The sequence below is a fragment of the Saccopteryx leptura genome, chromosome 5, assembly GCF_036850995.1.
Source record: "Saccopteryx leptura isolate mSacLep1 chromosome 5, mSacLep1_pri_phased_curated, whole genome shotgun sequence".
In the NCBI taxonomy this organism is placed as follows: Eukaryota; Metazoa; Chordata; class Mammalia; order Chiroptera; family Emballonuridae; genus Saccopteryx; species Saccopteryx leptura.
Genome location: NC_089507.1, coordinates 40,169,931 through 40,191,156, shown reverse-complemented (window position 1 = coordinate 40,191,156; position 21,226 = coordinate 40,169,931). Strand labels below are relative to the sequence as shown.

At 42.5% G+C, this 21,226-nt stretch overlaps 1 protein-coding gene across 2 annotated transcripts in view; it reads left to right on the top strand.

Moving 5' to 3' along the window:
- The first annotated feature begins 3,943 nt into the window (after positions 1-3,943).
- Positions 3,944-21,226, top strand: part of HOPX (HOP homeobox) — a 32,061-nt gene continuing 14,778 nt past the window's right edge. Inside the window, exon 1 of one of the 2 annotated variants that reach the window (XM_066385583.1) lies at positions 3,944-4,316. The gene's annotated coding sequence lies outside the window, so the exon portion shown is untranslated. Of the gene's footprint in view, positions 4,317-8,055; positions 8,189-21,226 lie in introns of those variants that run through there. The other variant, XM_066385584.1, reaches the window with a different exon arrangement.

The following is a 21,226-nucleotide window of genomic DNA, read 5'->3' as shown; positions in this document are numbered from 1 at the left end:
TTGAACCCGAGTCTGGATCGCACCGAGGCTCAGCGGCAGAGGCCGGGCTTGAACCCGAGTCTGGATCGCACCGAGGCTCAGCGGCAGAGGCCGGGCTTGACCCGAGTCTGCGTGACTGGGAAGCCCACACTCTCTTCCTTTCCACCACTCTTCCAGTCACTCAGCAAATGCTCCCTGAGCACCTACCGTCTCCCGGATATTGTTCTTTCCTGTGGAGTGGAACATCTAGTTCACCTCATGCTTCAGCCTGCTTCTCTTGATCTGCGACAGTGGAGGAGAGTTCCTGAAGTGCCCAGCAAGGGAAAGGCCGGAACAGCAAAGAGAAGGAAAATAATTACCTAGCTGTAGGTAATTAATTTGAAGTTTACTAACCACCAGGAGAAAAGGAAGTACGTGAGGATTACTCTATCGGCCATATGTTTCTAGTTAACACCTCCCAGGCAGAAGCTGGAGCCCCCAGGCATTGACAAATGGAAACATGTGGGATTATGGAATTTCATTGAAATATAATAGACAAGAGGAGGAGCAGGAAATTGAGCCTTACAGCTTCTAGACAGTTTTGCAATCTTTTTATAATTGTAGTATTGGAGTTGATGTTTCTAAGGATCAACCGTATCATCAATCCTGTCTGACATAGGAGAAGACAAGAGGCTGAAAGATTGTGTATTATTCCCTGGACATGCAGAAAATCAGTAGTGATATAAAGACCTAGGATCTAAACCTGTAGAAGAAATTCATCATTGCGGCCGGCTACTTCCCTTAATTGTGAGTTGTTGAAGTTGTTTTAATTTTGCAGAGAGCCGGCCCTGGCTGGTTTGCTCAGTGGATAGAGCATCGGCCTGGCATATGGATAGCCCAGGTTCAATTCCCGGTTAGGGCACACAGGAGAAACTACCATCTGCTGCTCTCCTCCTTCCCCTTCTCTCCCTCTTTCCCTCCCACAGCCAGTGGCTTGATTGATTTGAGAATAGCCCCCAGGATACTGCATGGATCCGGGTTGGGGTGCATGAGGGAATCTGTCTCTCTATTTCCCCTCCTCTCATTTAAAAAACAAACAAACCTTATACTATTAAGTACAAGACTAATAGTCTTGTACTAATTTTTTTATACATAAATTCTTATTAATTTTAATGGGGTGACATCAATAAATCAGGGTACATATAGTCAAAGAAAACATGTCCAAGTTATCTTGTCATTCAATTATGTTGCATACCCATCACCCAAAGTCAGATTGTCCTCCGTCACCTTCTATCTAGTTTAGTCTTGTACTGTTAAAAAAAAACTTGCTGAGAGCCAAAGCAAACTTTTCTCATTAAAAACAAAGTGCACAGAAATAGAGAACTGACATAGTGAAAACCTGTCACTGTGACTGAGACTGGGGCAAGCAGAAGAGCAGTGTAGCTTATCACACTTCAAAGGACTTCTTGGATTGGTACCGGTAGTGCTCTTCCACTTCTTCCTTGATACCGAAATCCTAACTTTGTTCAGTTATCACAGAAATTTGTCTGGGGAAAGTGAATCCTTCCCTGGGATCCATGAAGTGAACCATGGTCCATCTGACTCATTTCCTCTTTGCAAATGACGGATTTAGCCAACATGGTGGTCGTTTGGCCCACTTTTCAGCAAGGAGACACAACTGGAATTCTTTTAGTGGCTTCTGTAAAGATTTTCCTTTCTAACAAACAAAAAGAGATACTAAGGCCCTGGCCTGATAGCTCAGTTGGTTAGAGCACCAACCCAACACGCCAAGGTTGCTGGTTCAATCCCCAGTCAGGGCACATACAAACATCAATAAGTGGAACTGCAAATTGATGTTTCTCTCCTTTCCTCTCTCTAAAATCAATCAATAAAATACTTTTTTTAAAAAAAAGAGATACTAAGGAGAAAGCTCATGTCCCTTCCTACCTGTCTCTGGATGTTCTGGTTTAAGGATGTGATATATGGAGCTACTGCAGCAATCTTGCCACAGTGAGAGGAGGCAAGCGGTTACACTGAGGGCTACATAATGAAAATAGAAGAAGTATGGGTTCTTGGTGACCTCATGCACCACTGAAGAGCTTGAAACCACATACCTACAGAGTTCTTATGTGATATAAAACTGCTCCGTGACATACTGGATAAAGAGAAATAGCTTGAAGCCATTAAGCAAGAGCAAAAGAAATGTGTCTGAACCGAGATGAAACTGATAATGCCAGGCCCTGCATCTGTTGGGTTACACAACCTTCAAAGGAATGTAGAAACTGAACAAATAGCACATATTAACTGAGCACCTACTATGTGTCATATACTGTTCTGGGTGCTAGGGTCACAAGAGTGAACAAGGCAGGTCAGGTCATTGAGATCATTGAAGTCATATTCTGGAAGACAGTTGATAAGCAAGTAAAGGAATAAGGATAGGTGAAAACATTCTCAGACAACTTTCTTAGTATTGATTCAATCTGGTCCTGAGTGTAAATCCAGACTCTGAAACCAGATAGATCTGGATTTAAATTCCACCTCTACCACTGACCTTGGGTAAGTCATTTTTTAAAAAATTTTTTTTTTTAGTAAGAGAGAGAGAGAGAGAAGGACAGACAGACAGACAGATAGACAGGAAGAGAGAAAGATGAGAAGTATCAACTCATAGTTGCAGCACCCTAGTTGTTCATTGATTGCTTTCTCACATGTGCTTTGACCAGGGGTCTTCAGCCTAGCCAGTGACCTCTTGTTCAAGCCAGCGACCCTAGGCTTCAAGCCAGCGACCATGGGGGTCATGTCTATGATCTTGGGTAAGTGATTTAATCTTTCCTAGCACCAGTTTCCTTGTCTGTAAAATGACAATAATAAAACAACTTAACTCAGAGAGTTGTGAGGATTAAATAAACTCACTGTAAAGTGCTTTTCATGGAATCTGGCATTTAGTCAGTTTCTCTAGATACTGGATGATGAGGATGATGAAGATAATGATTATTGTCATAATAATTTTTTGCCAGGCACTGTGGGTGTCAAAAGATGAACAAGACATTGACCCTGCATTCAAGAAATCTGGGAGGCAAGAATTCGGAGTTGGCCATAGAACAGTCAGAAGTTAGGCAATGAATTAGACAGGAAACAAAAGAATTCCTCTGGTAACCAGGGATGGGGCAGGCTAGCCCCCCTGTCTCTCCTTTTCTCCCACACATGTTTTATAACCATTATCCCCTTCTCCAAGAAGGAAAGAAATATTCTAAATGATTGCTGCTCTTCTTTCCCAGACAGCTGCTGTTCCCAAGAGAATCAAGTGGGCTTTTTCTTTCTCCAGTGAAGTGGAAGATATAGGACGTGTATATCTGGGTGGCACTTCCAGCCTGTGCTATGAACCAGCAAACACACACAGATACTCCCGTAAATGACCTCACCAAACCCTGCCTCCCTTCAGCCTCTCGAGATCATACCTACTCAATACATTTCGTATTCTGCAATTGACTATTAACTGCCATATCTAGCTAAAAACTACAGATAAACATTGACTAACCGGGTCCCCACACCCACACACATACCCTCACCCTTAGAAATATTGCCACTGACGGTCACATGAACCACGGAACACCTTCTCACACTTGGAGAGCATCTTCCCACAGGCTTGCTTACACACTGGCTTTTTATTCGAGCTCTCAAGTCTAAGGCATTTCATTAACAAAAGAAGGGGAGGGGAACTCAGGAAAGTACAGATGGAAGGGGAAAGAAATGACCATCGGTTTTTGAAAGGGACCTAAACTTGTATCATCCTAGCCTGCACCTCCTTTATAACTGTTCTTTATTTGTACATTCTGTGCCTGAAAACAAAACAAAGTTTTCATTGATTGGGCAGTTGCCCAGGCTCTTAGCTTGGCACCCAGCCGCCAGAACTGTGAAATCAGCCTAACCAAGCCTATGCTTTGAAATGAGAAAACATCTCACTGCAAGCCCATTCAAAAGAAGGAACTGGGCACGAGGCTCCAGGTCCTGTGTGTCTTCCTTCTCTGGGCTGCGTCTCTCTCATCCGATCTTGGAGAAGAGCCTCACTTGGCTAAGAGAGAGATCAGGAGCAAGAGGGTAGGGCCGAGAAAGTTCCACGAGACTCTGAGAAGTGACCGCCTGAGTATGAAACCTGAATAACCAGGAGAGATGTAAACTCGGCGTGCTTTCAGTTGTGTTCTTCCTGCCCACGCTGCAGGCTTTTCAGGTTCCCGCTTGAGCGTGAACTCACAGGCGTAAATAACGTGCTGTCAACAGCCCGTGTCAGGCCGCCCAGCTGCTATTTAAGCAGGCTGGCACTGGAGAACTCAGCTTCCAAATCCAGCCTTTGCCACGTCCACGTAAGTACTTTTCAGAGGTTCGCCTTTAATGCAGAGGGAAGGAACTTTGTGGGGAAGCGAGTGGAATGCTATACGTACTGTATTTGCTGTTCTGTTAGGAATAGGTGGAGGTGAAAGGGAGAATGAAAGTTAAGAGCTGGTCCCAAGAAGCCAGAGAAAGCTGCTGGATGTAAGATATCAGATCCTTGCAAACGTGCACAGAGTTGAGGTGAATTTGGAGCAAGGGGCTGCATGTGTTGGCTTTTTGGCCAATAGTTAAAATTGTTTTTCCTGCTCTTTCCTATCTCCGAAAGATACTTTGCATCAGCATTTGTATGACTGGGCCAGATTGCATATGAATTAATAATCATTTAGAAGCTGCTATTGCTATTTTACATCTCAGTCTAAAATCAGACTTAATACCGCAAGAATATTTTTTTTGTATCCATTGTAACGAGGAGGAGGAGGTATCTCTGGACTGAGCTGAGGTGGCTCAACTATAAATTTGCAGTGCTATTTATTATTACTTCAGGTTCTTATAATATCTGTTATGAAAATGAAAATATTGATATTGTTTAAGAGGAAAAGGAATGCTATGCTTCTGGGGTTTGGAGGAAATGTAGGTTTGTGATATTCGAGCATGTGGTATCCAGGTAAACTGTTAAATAAAGTAGAATAAGAAGTATTGAATATAAGGCACAACGTACCACACAGCTTTGGTTAGATGCCCTGAAGGAAGAGGAATGTGAAGTTTTCATGAAGAAGCACGTCACCCAACAGGGTCTGTAATGTATTTAGTTGAGAGGGTTAGTATAACTGGAGCAGGCAGAGAACTAAAGGTACCGGGGAGGGGGGAGAGGGAGAAGGGGAGCAGATGGTAGAGGATTTATAATTAGACATCATATTCACAAAATGCATAAGAATATAATAAGAAATAAAGCATGACATCAACTCCATAGTTCCTCCTTCGGGTCAAGACCTTGTAATTAAGATTAAGACTCTGGTGAAAGCCAAGAGCCTTTCACAGGTAGTTCCCCAGCCCCTTGTCCCCAACACACATCTTGATGCTCGTTTTCTGGACCGCTAGAAGTCCAAACTCCACGTGAAGACCTCTGGTTGAAGCCAGTGCATTTTTTTTTTCCCACTGAGCTGAAGCTGCTGACTAGAAACCTACAGAAGATGTTGTGGGAAATTAAGACCCTTAACACGGTAGGCACTTCTTAGGCACTAAACTGATGCTCAGCTGTGAGTCCTAAAGGCCTGATTTCTGTCTAGCAAATAATAATTAAGCAGTTTCTCTGAGCCAAGATAAGTTGGGGAGCAGGAGGAAGAGAAAAGAAATGAAAGATGACTCCTATTTTCAAAGAGCTTGAAATCTAAAGTACAAGGACAAAACTAATAAGAGAGAGGCCAGGCCAGAAATAGTACAACTGTATGATTCCACTGGTAAAAAATGACAGAAAGTGCAAACTGATCAATAGTAACAGAAAACAGATCCGCGGTTACCTGGGGAAGGAGGGCATGGAAAAGAGGGCTGGGAGGATTGCCAAGGGGCACAGGAAAGTTTTGGGGATGTAGATATGTTCACTACTGTACATGGGATAACATCCTTTCTTTTTTTTTATTCAGTGAGAGGAGGGGAGGCAGAGACAGACTCCCACACGTGCCCCGAACTGGGATTCACCTGGCAACTGCACCAAGGGGCGATGCTCTGTTCATCTGGGGCGTTGCTCCGTTGCTCAGCAACTGAGCTCTTCTTAGCATTTGAGGTGGAGACCAGGGAGCCATCCTCAGCACCTGGGCCAACCCACTCCAATCGAGCCATGGTTGCAGGAGGGGAAGAGAGGAAGAGAGAGAGAGAACGCTAGAGGAGGGGTGGAGAAGGAGGTGGGTGCTTCTCCTGTGTGCCCTGACTAGGAATCAAACCCAGGACATCCACACACCCACTGATGCTCTACCACTGAGCCAACAGGCCAGGGCAGAGAGAACCATTTCTTATGAGTGAAAATTTATCAGGCTGTTACTGTAGATATTTCAGCATTATATGCCAATTATACCCCAAAAAACAATACTTTAGCAATATATCTTTTTTTTTTTTAATAATTAAAAGCATCTCTAAAAATCAGCCTATGCAACATACTTAAAAAAAAATGAGTATGTCTGGAAAAAATTAATTCAAAAAATAAAGTAGAGAAGCAGACCAACAGGATTGTGAACTTTTGTAGAACTGGGAGGGTCCCAGAGATCATCTAACTCAGTTTTGGACCTGGATCTGGGCCCCACCCTAACCAATGAACTCAGAACCCAAGGGTGTGCAGCCTGACATTGTTGTTTGAAACTCCCCAAGTGATTCTGATGTGAAACCCAAACCCCTGACTTCATACATGACGATAGTGAGACCCAGAAAGAGGGCGAGGTCTCCTCTGACCACTGAGGCAGGTGCCCCAGGGAACAGGGAGGACAGCAACAGGACCTCAGAGGAAGAGGAACCCCTGAGACCATCGCTTCTGGGTCCTCCAAACCACACTCCTTCTTTAAGTAGGATAAGGTTTCAAGCACATTCTTGGAACCCAGACATGCTCTGGGGCAGCTGATGAGAACAATTACTCAGAGCCTCAAAGGTGCATTATTTAAGGATTGTGCTAACACATGAGAAGGGATGGTGAGAAAGGATGTTTCAAAACTAAAGCTTCCTTTTGTTCTCTACGTAATATCTAGGATGAGCCAGAGGATTATAATTATTAAAAAGAATCATGGCAGACGCACCAGGCACTCTGCTCTGGTGGACAGCCAAGTTGTTCTTTCAGAAATTAGCATGAGTTCTCAGCATTGGCATGAGTCTATTTGGCACTACAGGGTCTCTTCACAGTGATTTCCAGGTCAACATCAAGCAGAAGTATGAATCGGTGAAGTTTGTCTTTGTGACTTCTGTTCTTCCGGTCTGTCCGTCACCTCAGCACCTGTGTGGGTGTCCACGTGCCCACGGCACAGGCCAGCTGGCCATGTTGTGGGTGGTTTCCCATCTCTCCTCCAATCCAAACGTGCCCGACTTCTGGGGTCTCATATCCTCAAGGCTTTGGCAGCCCGTTTCTGGAAAACTAATTAAAGTTATGATGTTAATAGATAGCATTTGTTAAATGAATTATGTCTCTCCCTGAAGGTTCCATAAATAGGTTCCAGCAAGATAACAACATATCTGGGAGTTCTTCAAAATGTTACATAAATATAATTACTATTTGTGGCAATCATGAAAATCAAAGTTTTAGACAAAATTTATAACCCCTACTGGTCAGAATTCCAAGCAACTTGTTGGGGGAAACTATACTAAGATTGGGAGTTTTTAATAGAATTCCTTAAATCACATAGAATTCCCTACAGACTATGGGCCATGAGAGATTTCTTTTTCTGAATCGGTTCATTTTTTGTTAAATGCATTTGTCCTTGTTGGAGATGGTTGCAATGCATTTGTCCTTGTTGGAGATGGTTGCATTTGATTTATTTTTTGGAAAATAATGGAGAGCCACCTTAAGGTCACTAAAATGTCAACAATTCTGTTATAAATACTACCTGGTTCCCTTTCCGAAGCAGAAGGCTGCCCCTGGCAGACAAGGAACCCCCTCCCTGCAGCCGGGGTAAGGGTCTCCTCAGTTCCTGGGACTCTGGGCCAGTAACTGCCTTTTCTTTTATTGGAGAGCTGAGATTGGGGCAGTTCTTGCGGGCAAGTGGCCGCTGCATGTGGCACCTCCTGCCTCTGAAAACGGGCGTGGCCAGGTGTGCAATTAACCTCCTCTGGGCTGAAGCCGAGTCTCAGGTGGCTGGAAACCCAGGGCAGCTGGCAGCCAGAGAGCATCGTCTCTACTGGTGAGAGCAGCAGCAAGGAGGGGAGGGGTAAGGTAAGCACTGTCCTGAGCCCGGGGACACTGGGCGACCAGGAGACAGGGCACTCAGCTCTGGGGGAAGGGATTAAGCTGTTGGCGTCTGGGTGGTGGCCAGCTTTGGTTTCATGCTGCTGTTTGGATTTGTCATTCCAGCACTATTGATTCTGAACACACGTGGGGCTTGGGGTATGTGAGCACATGAACAAGCAGGTACAGGTCAGGCCGTCCTTTTTATCTGCTGGGAAAGTGCCTTCGTGGAGCCTCACGCTGAACACCCTTCCTTAGAAGTCCGGGGCTGATAAGTCCTGGCAGAAGACGGCTTGGCTTGGGAGCAGAGTATAGGGCTGGTGATCAGGAACCCGGGTTTTGTTTTCAGATCTAACTCAGCTTTGATAGAATTTTAAAGCAGGAGAGAGCCCAAAAGATCAATTGTCCCTGTGGATTATTAACAGCACCCCCTCTCATTCTCAAAGATGCCTGGCCTGAGCAATGAACTGTACATACGGTCTCCTTTGAATACAATTCACGAAGATACAAGAGAGTCAAGTGAGTTGCCCTAAATTCTGGGCTTGCTTGCCTGTGCCTTATTCTGGCCTCTCTGCCAAGTTACCCACTCTCTCTGTGACTCAGTTTCCCTCCGGGAAGCATTGTATCTATCCTGGCCAGACAGAGAGCCGGTAAATTTATACTGGCTTGCTGAAAAGAAGTTCAGTATGAATGCTGGAGGTTCAAGGGTTGTTTATCACAGGCCAAGTTACTCTGTTTACTTCAGGTTCTAATGTTAGCTCATGGCCATGTTCGGATAGCAGTAGAAGCTCTTTGAAGAGTAGAGAAGTTAATTTTTACCTATCCTCAGAGAATTTCTTGTAATTTGCTTCCAGTAGTTTTGATAAAAACGTGACCCGACATGATAACCCTGCCAGATCTTTCAGAACTGCTCTGTCCTTTTATGTTAAAAACAAAAACAAAAACAGCCTCAGGCAGACACTGATCAGTCTTAATCTCTTGGTGTGTCCTGGGCAGGAAACGAAGGGCAGTCATTCTGGCTATTACATATAGATGGATTACAATTGGGGTTTCCTGGAATTCTTAAGGACCTGCCGGCTCCGCTTAGATAGTTTAATCTCTGTTGATGTATTTTCATTCCCTGCCTGTGCGGTTTCTCCCTGAGGAAATTTACTTAAACAATCTTCCTGAGTTCTTTATCTCCTTGCTCCTTTTCAAATTTCTAGTCTATTGGTGCCCAGGAGTAAAATTTGTTTTAGGCAAAACTTTAATTTAACATATGCCCAAAGTGTCGATCACTTTACTCTGTATTGTTTTTGTTTGTGTGTTTGTTTGTTTGTTTTGACTATGTATTCTTCACATTCTTCCTGGGGAGTAGAATAGCACCTTTTGGAGATGGCTAGACCTGGGGTTTATGAAGCAGGAACATTGTACCTGACTCAGGTTCCACGATTTAAAAGGGAAAAGAGTCCTTGGAACTAGCTCAGAGAAGCTCCTAGACAACTAAATAATAATACAATCGAATCTGTAAGGAGAGGCAAGAGGACCTGATGTTATTTCACTTGGAGAAGTGAAGGCTAGAGAGCCATTTGATGATGGTGCGGAAAGCCATTTGAGTGGTCATGGAGGTTAATGGCCAGCTATTCAGCTTGCCCTTTGAGGAAAAAAAGAAAAAGCTCAAGGACTGGTGTAAAAACTTCAGGCAGTTTACATGAAGGGTATTAAGTGAGCCATGAAGTATTTTTCTATCCTGCAAAATATATTGATACATTGGAAAGAATTATATAGTCAAGCTCTGAAAGATGAGGAGAGTCCAACAATCCTGTAATTTTTTAAATCTTGTAGGATTTTTGTCTTTAGGCTCACGTTGAGTTAACATACTCCTTAATTCATTGTACACAAGACCTTTCTTGAGTTTTACCTCTCAGTCTATTTCTTCGGCTCTCCTTCTTGCTCTCTCTTTCAACTCAACATCATAGTTTTAAAATCTACCTATGTGGCCCTGGCCGGTTGGCTCAGCGGTAGAACGTCGGCCTGGCGTGCGGGGGACCTGGGTTCGATTCCCGGCCAGGGCACATAGGAGAAGCGCCCATTTGCTTCTCCACCCCCCCCCCTTCCTCTCTGTCTCTCTCTTCCTCTCCTGCAGCCAAGGCTCCATTGGAGCAAAGATGGCCCGGGCACTGGGGATGGCTCCTTGGCCTCTGCCCCAGGCGCTAGAGTGGCTCTGGTCGAGGCAGAGCGACGCCCCTGGTGGGCAGAGCATCGCCCCCTGGTGGGCAGAGCGTCGCCCCTGGTGGGCGTGCCAGGTGGATCCCGGTTGGGCGCATGCGGGAGTCTGTCTGACTGTCTCTCCCCGTTTCCAGCTTCAGAAAAATAAATAAATAAATAAAAAATAAAATAAAATCTACCTATGTGACTGATTATATTCTAATATTCCTAATGCATTATTTATAACTTATTTTTTTAATAATCTACTATTTACCTACACTCCATGCTTACCTAAATCCTCTGGTGTTGGACATTTCTGCTGCCTCTAATTCCCATAAATGATTCTGTAATGAATGCCCTAATACCCAACCATCTTTTAGATCTGGTTGGTGGGAGACAGGGAAAGGGAACGGGGTGGGCTAGATGGCCTATTTTTTTCTTTAAGCAATATGGGATATTGGATTGTCCATGAGAAATGGAAATACCTGATATCACAAGTTCTAGTCTAGTATTTCAGACACTTAAAAATTTCTCAGAAGTCTTTAGGACTTTACTATGGCTTTAGGGATGACTGAAATAATTTCCAGGAAGTTAAAACGTATGATCTCAGTGATTTTCCCTTCTCAATGTCATTTTCTTTCACTTGAACTAGTCAGTTTTAGAAGCACTTCCTTTCTCCAAATTGATCATTGATTACCTGAGCAAAGTAAGTAAAATGTTCTATGAAATCTTATTAGTTATAAAGTTGACACCTGACCTGAGGTGGTGCAGTGGATAAAGCATCGACCTGGGATGCTGAGGTTTAAGGTCACCAATTTGAAACCCCAGGCTTGCCTGGTCAAGCTACATACAAGGACCAACTACTATAGGCTGGTGCTTCTCATTCCTTTTCCCACCCCAGCCTTTCTCTCTCACTCTTTCCCTCTTCTCTCTCTAAAATCCATTAATAAAATCTTTTTTAAAACTTACAAAAATAAAGTTGAGTGAGGTTTCTAAAATTTTCCCCTATTTTAATGATTACAAAACCTGATTTCATTCGGTTGCCCAACATCATGTCCTGAGTCACTGGGAAAGCTGGATTAGCACCTTAATAATGGTGCTTTGTATTTATATAGTGTTTATAATTTATAGTGCTATTCACAAACATAATCCATCCATTGAATCCTACGGCAACCTTGTGAGGCAGGTGGGGGGAGGATTATAGCTCAGTCATAGGTGAAGAAATGAAGGTTCAAAGCAATTAAGTGAGTTGACCAAAGTCACTTGGAGATCGAAGTGATATTGCTGGAGAGACAGTGTGGGCCTTCTGGGGCCTCATCCAGCCCCCTTCCGCAACGGCATGTCTGTGGCTCAGAGAAACAATCTACTGCAGGTTCAGAGGTATCCCCTGAGCTGGACTTTCTGGGACTAGGCTAGAGCTGCTCAGCCTCTGGTTGTCTCATTAGCTGAACACCTGTTTATACAAACAATTCAATAGGGCCCATGTAACCAAGTCACATGGCAACAAGCAGCATGCATGGCTGGACTTTGGCATACTCTGGAACTCTACAAAGTACCAGGTGTGTATCATTTTATCCATTGCCTAATTACAGTCATAAGATAAGAATGGCCATTGGACTGTAAAATATAATTGATTGAAGTATATTTGTGCAAAGAGATAATTCTGTTTTTCTCACAAAGCCTTTTTAAAAATACATTTCACAATGTACAGACAACCTGAGGAAGTGATGCCTGCTTGCATTAGGCAGGTCACAATGCCTGTGAGAGGGGAGCCTGCGCGTCTACTGATCACGCACATGCGGTACCATGAAGGTCTCTAACCACTGCCCCCTACTAAGCAATTGGGACTCAGGCAATAATATTGTAGAACCCAGCATACATTTAAAAACACAAACCATGATGACATGTCCCCAGACTTTCAGCACTGAAATAGGAATGGGAACACTTTCAGAAAGAAATTCTATTTTTAAAAAATATTTTATCTATAAAATTAAATTTAACAGGGTGACATTGATCAATAACAGTACATAGGTTTCAGGTAAACATTTCTATAGCATTTGAACTGTTGATTGTGTTGTGTGCCCATCACCCAAAGTCAAATATTTTTTATCACCGTATATTTGCCCCTCTTTACTCCCTCCCCCAAACCCCCTCCCTCACGAGAAACTATTTTTTAACATTCTGAAGTGACTGAAGGGCTACGGAGCATTATGACAATTCTGTCGCCTTGATTCCCAATGATCTGTGTGGCTTATCTGCATTAAATTTTTCAAATACCAGACTGTTTTCCATCATCAGCATTTACATTTTTGAGCACCCCTCCTCTTCTGTGCAACAAACATATACATCTCCCTGCCTTACAGTCGATTGCTGTAATACTTTAATTAATGCTTTCCTAAATAAAATATAATTAGGAAGCTAAATGGGTGACCAAAAGTTAATACATACTCTAAAAAGTTAAAATTATTTATTACTTGTCATTTTGACTTATTTGTGCCATTTTTTCTCTCCACAAACTGCTTACAAAGTTAATCTTTTTGCTACTGTATACGTCTAAGCTTACTAGTGCCATTTTTCTTTAATGGTTTTCTTTAGGAAATTCTGTTTTCTGCATCTTCCATAACAGGATTTTTTTTTTTTTTAACAAGGATAGAGAGAGAATCAGAAAGAGGGATAGACAGGGACAGACAGACAGGAACAGAGAGAGATGAGAAGCAACAATCATCAGTTTTTCATTGTGACACCTTAGTTGTTCATTGATTGCTTTCTCATATGTGCATTGACCGCAGACCTTCAGCCCACTGAGTAACCTCTTGCTCGAGCCAGCGACCTTGAGTCCAAGCTGGTGAGCTTTTTTGCTCGAGCCAGATGAGCCCATGCTCAAGCTGGTGACCTTGGGGTCTCGAACCTGGGTCCTCTGCATCCCAGTCCGACACTCTATCCACTGCGCCACTGCCTGGTCAAGCCATAACAGAAATTTATTCATCAAATTTGTTGGTGTAGTAAGGCCTCTGACTTTTCAAAGAGGAGAGATCTGATTATTCAATTTACTTCACTAGCCTACCTCTTCTGTAATATCTGGTTTGAAAAGCCCTGAGCACATGACTGTGCCCATGGAAATCTCTAGTTTGAGCTGTTTTTGTTCTTTTGTTTATATTTGATCATAGGATTGAACTGTGTTTGAGATGCAAGGGATATTCGCACTTACTAAGCATTAGCACAACCATACTAACAATACCCAAAGCAAGCAGAGGCCCACGCATTATTCATCCTACCAGACAAATTTCTACCCTACCTATTCAAACTGCAATAAAAATGAAAGGTCAGGAAATTTGAAACCATCTGTGTCCTTCTCACTTTTAACCACACAGAGTTGCAACAATATGCTTTCTTAAGAGTGAAAGCAACCTCCTGTCTGTCACTGTGGTCTGTCCTCTAAGATCCTAATAAACCTGCATCTTGTAAATCTGTATCAGTATTACAGATGTTCCTAAGTTCAAGAGGAACATGTTTACTATTCTACATCTAAGTGAGAAATGTAACATTTTACATCTAATAAGGGGATGTCCAGGTTTGCCTGGGACAGTTCTGATGCATGCCTGGTATCTTGGTGTGATTATTCGTAGCACCCCTTTTACACTTGCGTGTTCCAGGTTGGATAACAAGTTAGATGTTCATGTTAATTTAACAGAGAGGTTGAATATTTAAAAAGCACATTGGTTCAAAATGTTTCATGGGCTCCTTAGTTGTCCTTTGAAGTAGAAAGTAGGCACAGCATGTTTGGCAAATCAGGGACACAGTCTGTCTCCAGTCAATGACATCAGTAAACTGTTGAAGAGGAATAACACGATAAAGTAAAACCCAGTCTATTCTGATCATCAGAATTTTAGAGGAGAAATAACCTCAGAAGTCATCAGGCACAACATTTTCACTCTTCTGGGTGGATCAATAATGTAACACTCCTGTAAATGCGTATATCATTTTAGTTTTTAGAGTTCTTTCATGAGCACAATCTCACTGGACCACACTGCAATAAACAAGCAGGGCAGAAAGTTCTAGCCACATTTTAGAGAGAAATGCTTACAGACCTCAGCCATGGTCATGTGATTATTAAGTAGAGGAGTTAAAATGGAAATCTATGTCTGACTCCTTCCTTAGTGCTCTTCATTACTACATACCGGTTTAATATTTTCATTTAGTAATGAGGATGTAAAATGTATCCCCCACATGCAATTTATCCATTAATGATATACAAACATTCCCTCTAACTAATACTGTGTACTCAAAACAAAACAAAAACCTTTATTTCTGCTTCTTCCCATCTACGAAGAACTCTGGCCCACAACTAAACTGCTCTTGTCTGACAGTGCCACCCTGTGGCTGGCTCAAGAAATGCAAGGCATGAAATCAACTTTCTTCCTTGTCCCTGAGAATGAAGCGAGGATCATGCAGAGTCAACTTGGGCTTTCTCTTTATTGTTCATTAATTACGTCTCAAACAACGTGTTTTTCACATCAGTACTTTTTAATATTCCCATTCTTCCTCTTTCTCCTTTTTTTTATTTCATCTATGACAGAAATACAACTCTAATTATTATGCCTTTATAAATTACAGTCATACTTTTTGCAGTGAAAATAAAGTTCAACCCACATGCATTCAATAAGCGCTCACTGCCCACCCAACCAGGTGTCAGAGAAAAATCTGGACACTTGAAACACATCAGAGTTGTGCTATAAACCTCTAAGATCATCCAAAGTTCCCTGAAAACTTCAATGTCTGCACCAAAGCCTCATTTCTCTAAGCCAATTTTTTTTCATTTCTTTTTTACAGAGACAGAGAGAGAGAGTCAGAGAGAGGGATAGATAGGGACAGACAGGAACAGAGAGGGATGAGAAGCATCAATCATCAGTTTTTCGTTGCAACACCTTAGTTGTTCATTGATTGCTTTCTCATATGTACTTTGATCGTGGGGCTACAGCAGACTGAGTAACCCCTTGCTCAAGCCAGCGACCTTGGGTCCAAGCTGGTGAGCTGTGCTCAAACCAGATGAGCCAAGCTGGCGACCTCAGGGTCTCGAACCTGGCTCCTCTGCATCCCAGTCCGACTCTCTATCCACTTCACCACGGCCTGGTCAGGCGCCAAATTTTAATTAAAACTACTTTTTCATAAGCATTTGCTTTCAAAATAAAATGATTTCTTATTAAGTTTCACTAAGATATTTGAACAGGATTGTTATCTACTCCCCCCCCCCCCCCCAGTAACAAATATGTAGCATTTTAGTTACACTCTCCATTGCAGGTTAGTCTGGGATTCTACCTACAATTTATAATGTTCTTTCTAGAGAAAACTTTTCTGAATTCCAATAATCACTGTAGAGACAGATCTCTGGAGAAGCAACCTGTCTATATATGAATAGCCCCTATAAGGAAGGTATGGAAATGGGATTGCTCTCTTTCACTTGCCCGTTTATTTCTGAGGAGACAGACTAAATACTCCACTTACTTCATCGCACGCTGGAAAAGGAAACCTGAGGGTTTATTATTGTCTTTCACCACTCCCTTTTGTTTCTACATACAGCACTTTAGATTAGACACATGAATTAGGCTATCAATAAAAAGAACTCGATGTGTCTCCAGAGAATTTTATATCTGGGGTTAATTAACTAATTAAATTCACTGCTGGAGGTCATTCACAGACACTCTTCCTTCCAATAGCTTTCAAAATAACTTGCTATTTTCTGTAAGTGGCCGTAGAAACTCTGGACCATTGGGAGACTTGTTCCAACCACAGTTTTAGGAAGTTACTTAATTAATTCAACCAAACTGTACATCTAAGGATTAAGTAGTAGAAATAGTCATTAAGATCCACCTGGTCTGGTTGAAGCTTACCTTTCTATTCTATTCTGTCAGACGCTGTGCCCTTTTCACATTTGTACACTATATTATTCGCATAATGTCATCTTTCAATTATGTCTGTACCAATTACAGGAGGACGCGTGGGGAAAGAAAGCCAGCTTGGCTGGTGGTACTGGTGATATTAACTGAAACGGCTGGCTGGTTCATTTAGCCGGGTCAGTGCTGTGTTTGGTCACCAACCACGAGAAACATGCCACAGGGAAGGAGACCCTGCTCCCACAGGGGCGCTGGAGCAGGCACAGGACACCATATTATTCCTGTCGCAGGTGCAACACATTGCTTTCCTGCCCCTCTTTCCACAACCACCCATCACGGCTCTTCTGCCTAGACAGCTCCTCAGTGCAAGGAAGAACTAGAGTGTGTGGGTTAACAGCATGGATGCAGGAGCTAGCCTTCCTGAGTTGGAAACCCTGCTCTGCTACTCACTGGATTTGCATTTGGGGAAAGTTATGTAAGTTTTCATCTCTACCAGTTTCCAGCTGTGTACAATGGAGACATTAAGAGTGCCTGGTCCTCTGATGATTAAATGAGTTCATTGCATTTAAGACAGTTAGGACTATGCTTGGTACGTATTATTTACTCAGTAAGTATGTTGTTGTTATTGTTATAACAGGGGTGAGGTTTCTGTATGCAATTCAGAAATATGAACTAACTGTTGTGCTATTTGGGGCAGGGAGGACCAAAAGATATTAGAAGCTTGGAAAGTTATTTTTTTCCATTGTTATGTTTTGGTTTTGAATGTGGCCAGTCTTGGTTATTGAAAAGCACAGAGCAGTCTCTTCCCAATTTATGTACTAAATTAAGTCACGCCAGATGGCAGCAGTTAAGTTCAGTGTAACAGACATTTAATGAGTACCTATTAAGTGCCAGATACTTCTAATGAATGCTGGAGAAATATAATTGTATAAGAGATGACACATCGCTCTTAACAGAGCACATAATTTAGTGGGGTAGACAGGCCCACGAACAAATTATTTCAAAACAATTTCAATTTGGTCATTATTCTCTTAGGCCAAGACAGCCTAGAAAAAGCTAAACAATTCATAGAATATTTGTTCCTGCTTAGTTTTGACTTTTTCACTACTCATCTTCTTTCCTGTTCATGTTTCCTTGTTAATAGAAAAAAGGATAAATTGGGGAGCGGCATGGAAGAATGAGCAAAGAAACCATTATTTTAGTGGAAATACCAACAATCAGGTTGAAATCAACGCACAATGTAGAAATGCTAATGAGAAAACATGCTTATGGTATGACCCCCACCACCTCCACCTTGTTAGTCTTGAGAAGCTCCACCCAGTGATACATCTTCTAATGAAGCAATGTATACATTTGATTTTTTTTTTAAAGTTCATATTTCAACCATTGTGCCTTACCATTCCAGAAGGGGGCTGTAATCCAGAAAGAATGAAATTTATAAGTTGTTCTGATCAGTTTACCACCCAGGAGACACCCACTGAATGTCTAGCTCACACTCATTTAAAGAACAATAATATCTTCTGTAAGCAAGCACTTTACAGTTTAGAAACACTGTCCCCACAATAATATATGAACTTAACAACAAGTCTGTGAGCTTGGCTAAAGTATGTATTATTATATTTCTTTTTCACGTGAGAGAAATGGAAACTCAGCTAAGTGATGCTTTGAGTGATTAGTACTCAGAACTTCTCATTATTGGATCCTTTCACTCCATTAACTTAGATTTCATGTTGCTCTTAGTTCTGCTGGGTGTCCGGAAACGGGGGGGCTCCTCGGCACGGGGAGAGCGCATTAAAGAGGAGGGCCCGAGAGCAATGAGCTGAATTAGCAACTACACAGAGCACACAGACCGTGCACCTCAGGTCTGCTGAACTTAACAGAAGAGAAAGCTGCACTTCACATGTTAAACAAATGTTTATTTTATTAATTTTAGAGAGAGAAAGCGAGAGAGTAAAAGAGAGACAGGAACATCAATCTGTTCCTGTATGTGCCCTGACTGGAAATCAAACCAGCTACCTCGGTGCTTCGGGATGATACTCTAACAAACCAATCTATGTAGCCAGGGCAGCACTCCACATTTTTAAGCCTTAGATGAACTCCTGAGCAATGCAGTCCCAGAGCAGGGCTGACATATCAAAAACCAAACCTCATAATATCCTTTTCCCCCATCTATTCCTCCTCTACCCTCCTGCAATCCCCTCACTGTGTTCAGAAGCCTTTTTCCTTTGCTTAATCCCTTCCCCTTTTTCACCCAGCCTGCAATCCCTACTCCCTCTGACAGCTGTCAGTCTGTTCTGTGTGTCCATGCCCGTTTCTATTTTGTTCATCAATTTATAGTGTTCATTAGATTCCACATGTACATGAGATCACATGGTACCTATCTTTCTCTCATTGGTTTATCCCACTTAGCGTAATAATCTCCAGGTCTTTCCAATGCTGTCACAAAAGTAAGATTTCCTCCTTTTTACGGAAGAATAGTATTCCACTATGTAAATGAACCACCAGTTTTTTTGTTTTTTGTTGTTGTTGTTTTTTTAGTCAGACAGAGACAGAAAGAGGGACAGACAGGCAGGAAGGGAGAGAAATGAGAAGCATCAGTTCTTCATTGCGGCTCCTTAGTTGTTCATTGATTGATTTCTCATATGTGCCTTGACCGGGGGCTACAGCAGAGTGAGTGACCCCTTGCTCAAGCCAGCAACCTTTGGGCTCAAGCCAGCGACCATGGGGTCATGTCTGTGATCCCACACTGAAGCCAGCGACCCTGTGCTCAAGCTGGTGAGCTGGCACTCAAGATGGTGACCTCAGGATTTTGAGCCTGGGTTCTCTGCATCCCAGGCTGATGCTCTAGCCCCTGCGCCACTGCTTGGTCAGACTTACCACCACTTTTTTATCCACTCATCTACTGATGAGCATTTGGGTTGTTTACAAATTTTGGCTATTGTAAATAATACTGCAATGAACATAGGGGTACATATATTCTTTCAAATTAGTGTTCTGATATATTCCCCAAAATGGAATTGCTGGGTCATAAGGCAGTTTTATTTTTAATTTTTTGAGGTAACTCCATACTGCTTTCTGCAGTGGCTGCACCAGTCTGCATTCCCAGCAACAGGGCATGAGGGTTCCCTTTTCTCCACACTCTCATCAACTCTTGCTGTCTGTTGATTGATTGATTGATTTTAAGTGTATTTATAAAATTTTCTTCCATTGACTTGACAGAAAGAGAGAGAAAAGCATGAACTCATTTTTCCACTCAATTGTTCACTCATTGGTCGCTTCTTATATTTGCCCTGAACATGGATCGAACCCACAACCTTGGTGTGCTGGGATGACATTCTATCCATTGAGCAACCCAGCCAGGGCTGTTTGTTGATTTATTAATGATAGCTATCCTGATGGATGTGAGGTGGTTTTAATTTGCATTTCTGTGATGACTATTGACATTGGACATCTTTTCATATTTCTACTGGCCATATTTATGTCTTCTCTGGAAAAGTGTCTATTCAGGTCCTTTGCCCATTTCTTAATTGTTTGTTTGTTTTTTCCTCGTGACATCTTTGCCTAGGAGAACTTGGGGAAATAGAAGGTTCTTGGGATGGTATGATCCCTGGTAACCAGTTGGAATGGCATGAATTCAGTCAAGTACTAGCCGGCATCTCAGTCTTCCTGCCTCCCTGAGTCAAGGGCAGCATGTCCTGGGAGAACGTCATGCTTGTCAGAGGGAGCTGAGAGATGGTCCTGCACGTCCCTGTAGCTGCTACACTGGGTCAAAAGTTAAGAGCTCAGCTCTTACTCGACAGACTTCAACAAATCTCCCCAATTATCTGCATCTAAAAAACAGAGTCAGAACAAAACTTGAAAGGGGTCATTCCATCATTTCCGTTGCTTCAGTGGCAAGTGAGACTCTTTTCCCGGGGACATGTGCCAGTCTGCAAGAAGGCTGCAGCCGCAGCTAAGAGAATGAGGCTGGAGAGACCAGGGTAGACCTACTGTGCAATGGACAGGCCCACCCAAGGAAGACCAGGCCCACCCAAGAAAGACCAGCCTCACCCAGCCCCAATTCTTCACTAAAAGAGACAAAATTAAAAACAGACCAATATTAGAGCTCAATGATCAGAACAGGTGGATTCAGAGATAGTATTGTAGAATTTCTGACATTAATAGAATATAAGGAGAATATGCAGGATTTTACAGGTCTAAATCAATTGTGAGGCCAATGACATCCCAAGCTACCTTTACTGCTGTGGCCAGAAGAAAAGGTGGAATCCAGAGGCTTCCTCTGGCTCTGGAGACGAGTGAGTTAACCTTATTCTAATTGCAAAACACGAGTAATTCCATTCTAATTTGTAAGAAAGGATTGTGAGAGAAACGGAAAGAACCGATACCAACCTGCTTTGGAACTGTAGCTCCAGCACCCCATTGTCATGGCGTAGCAGCTCCAGGACTAGAGTACAGTATTCGACTTTACATGCTGGTATCCTATTTTAAAGTCACAGCCGAAGAGTCTCTCTCTTTTCTGCTTCTTGTTTATTTCTACATTTTCTGCTTCTTCCATCATTTTGAATTCATTTCTGTGGTTTTTATTTAGAGACTCTCCTATTCAGTTTTTTGGAGACAGCAATCACTGATACCGATAACACAGTTTTAAAGTGCAGAATCAAGTTCTGACTCCCAGGAGCTCTTAGAAGGGAACATAGTAACATTTTTAACATAATACAGATAAAGTCGGCTGTAATTACTTTTCCATATATCTTTTGTATTGTTCTCGGTCACCAATGGAAACAATGAGTTAGCCTGGTAACAGAGTCTAAATTCTCAAAAAATACTTCAAATCTCCTTCTGGGCTGGAACAGGAAATACTTTTCCAAGCAAACAGTAAACATTTGGAAACTTTTAGCCCCCAAAAGTTAAGCAGGCTGAAACTATAAATAGCTTCAGGAAGGTTTTG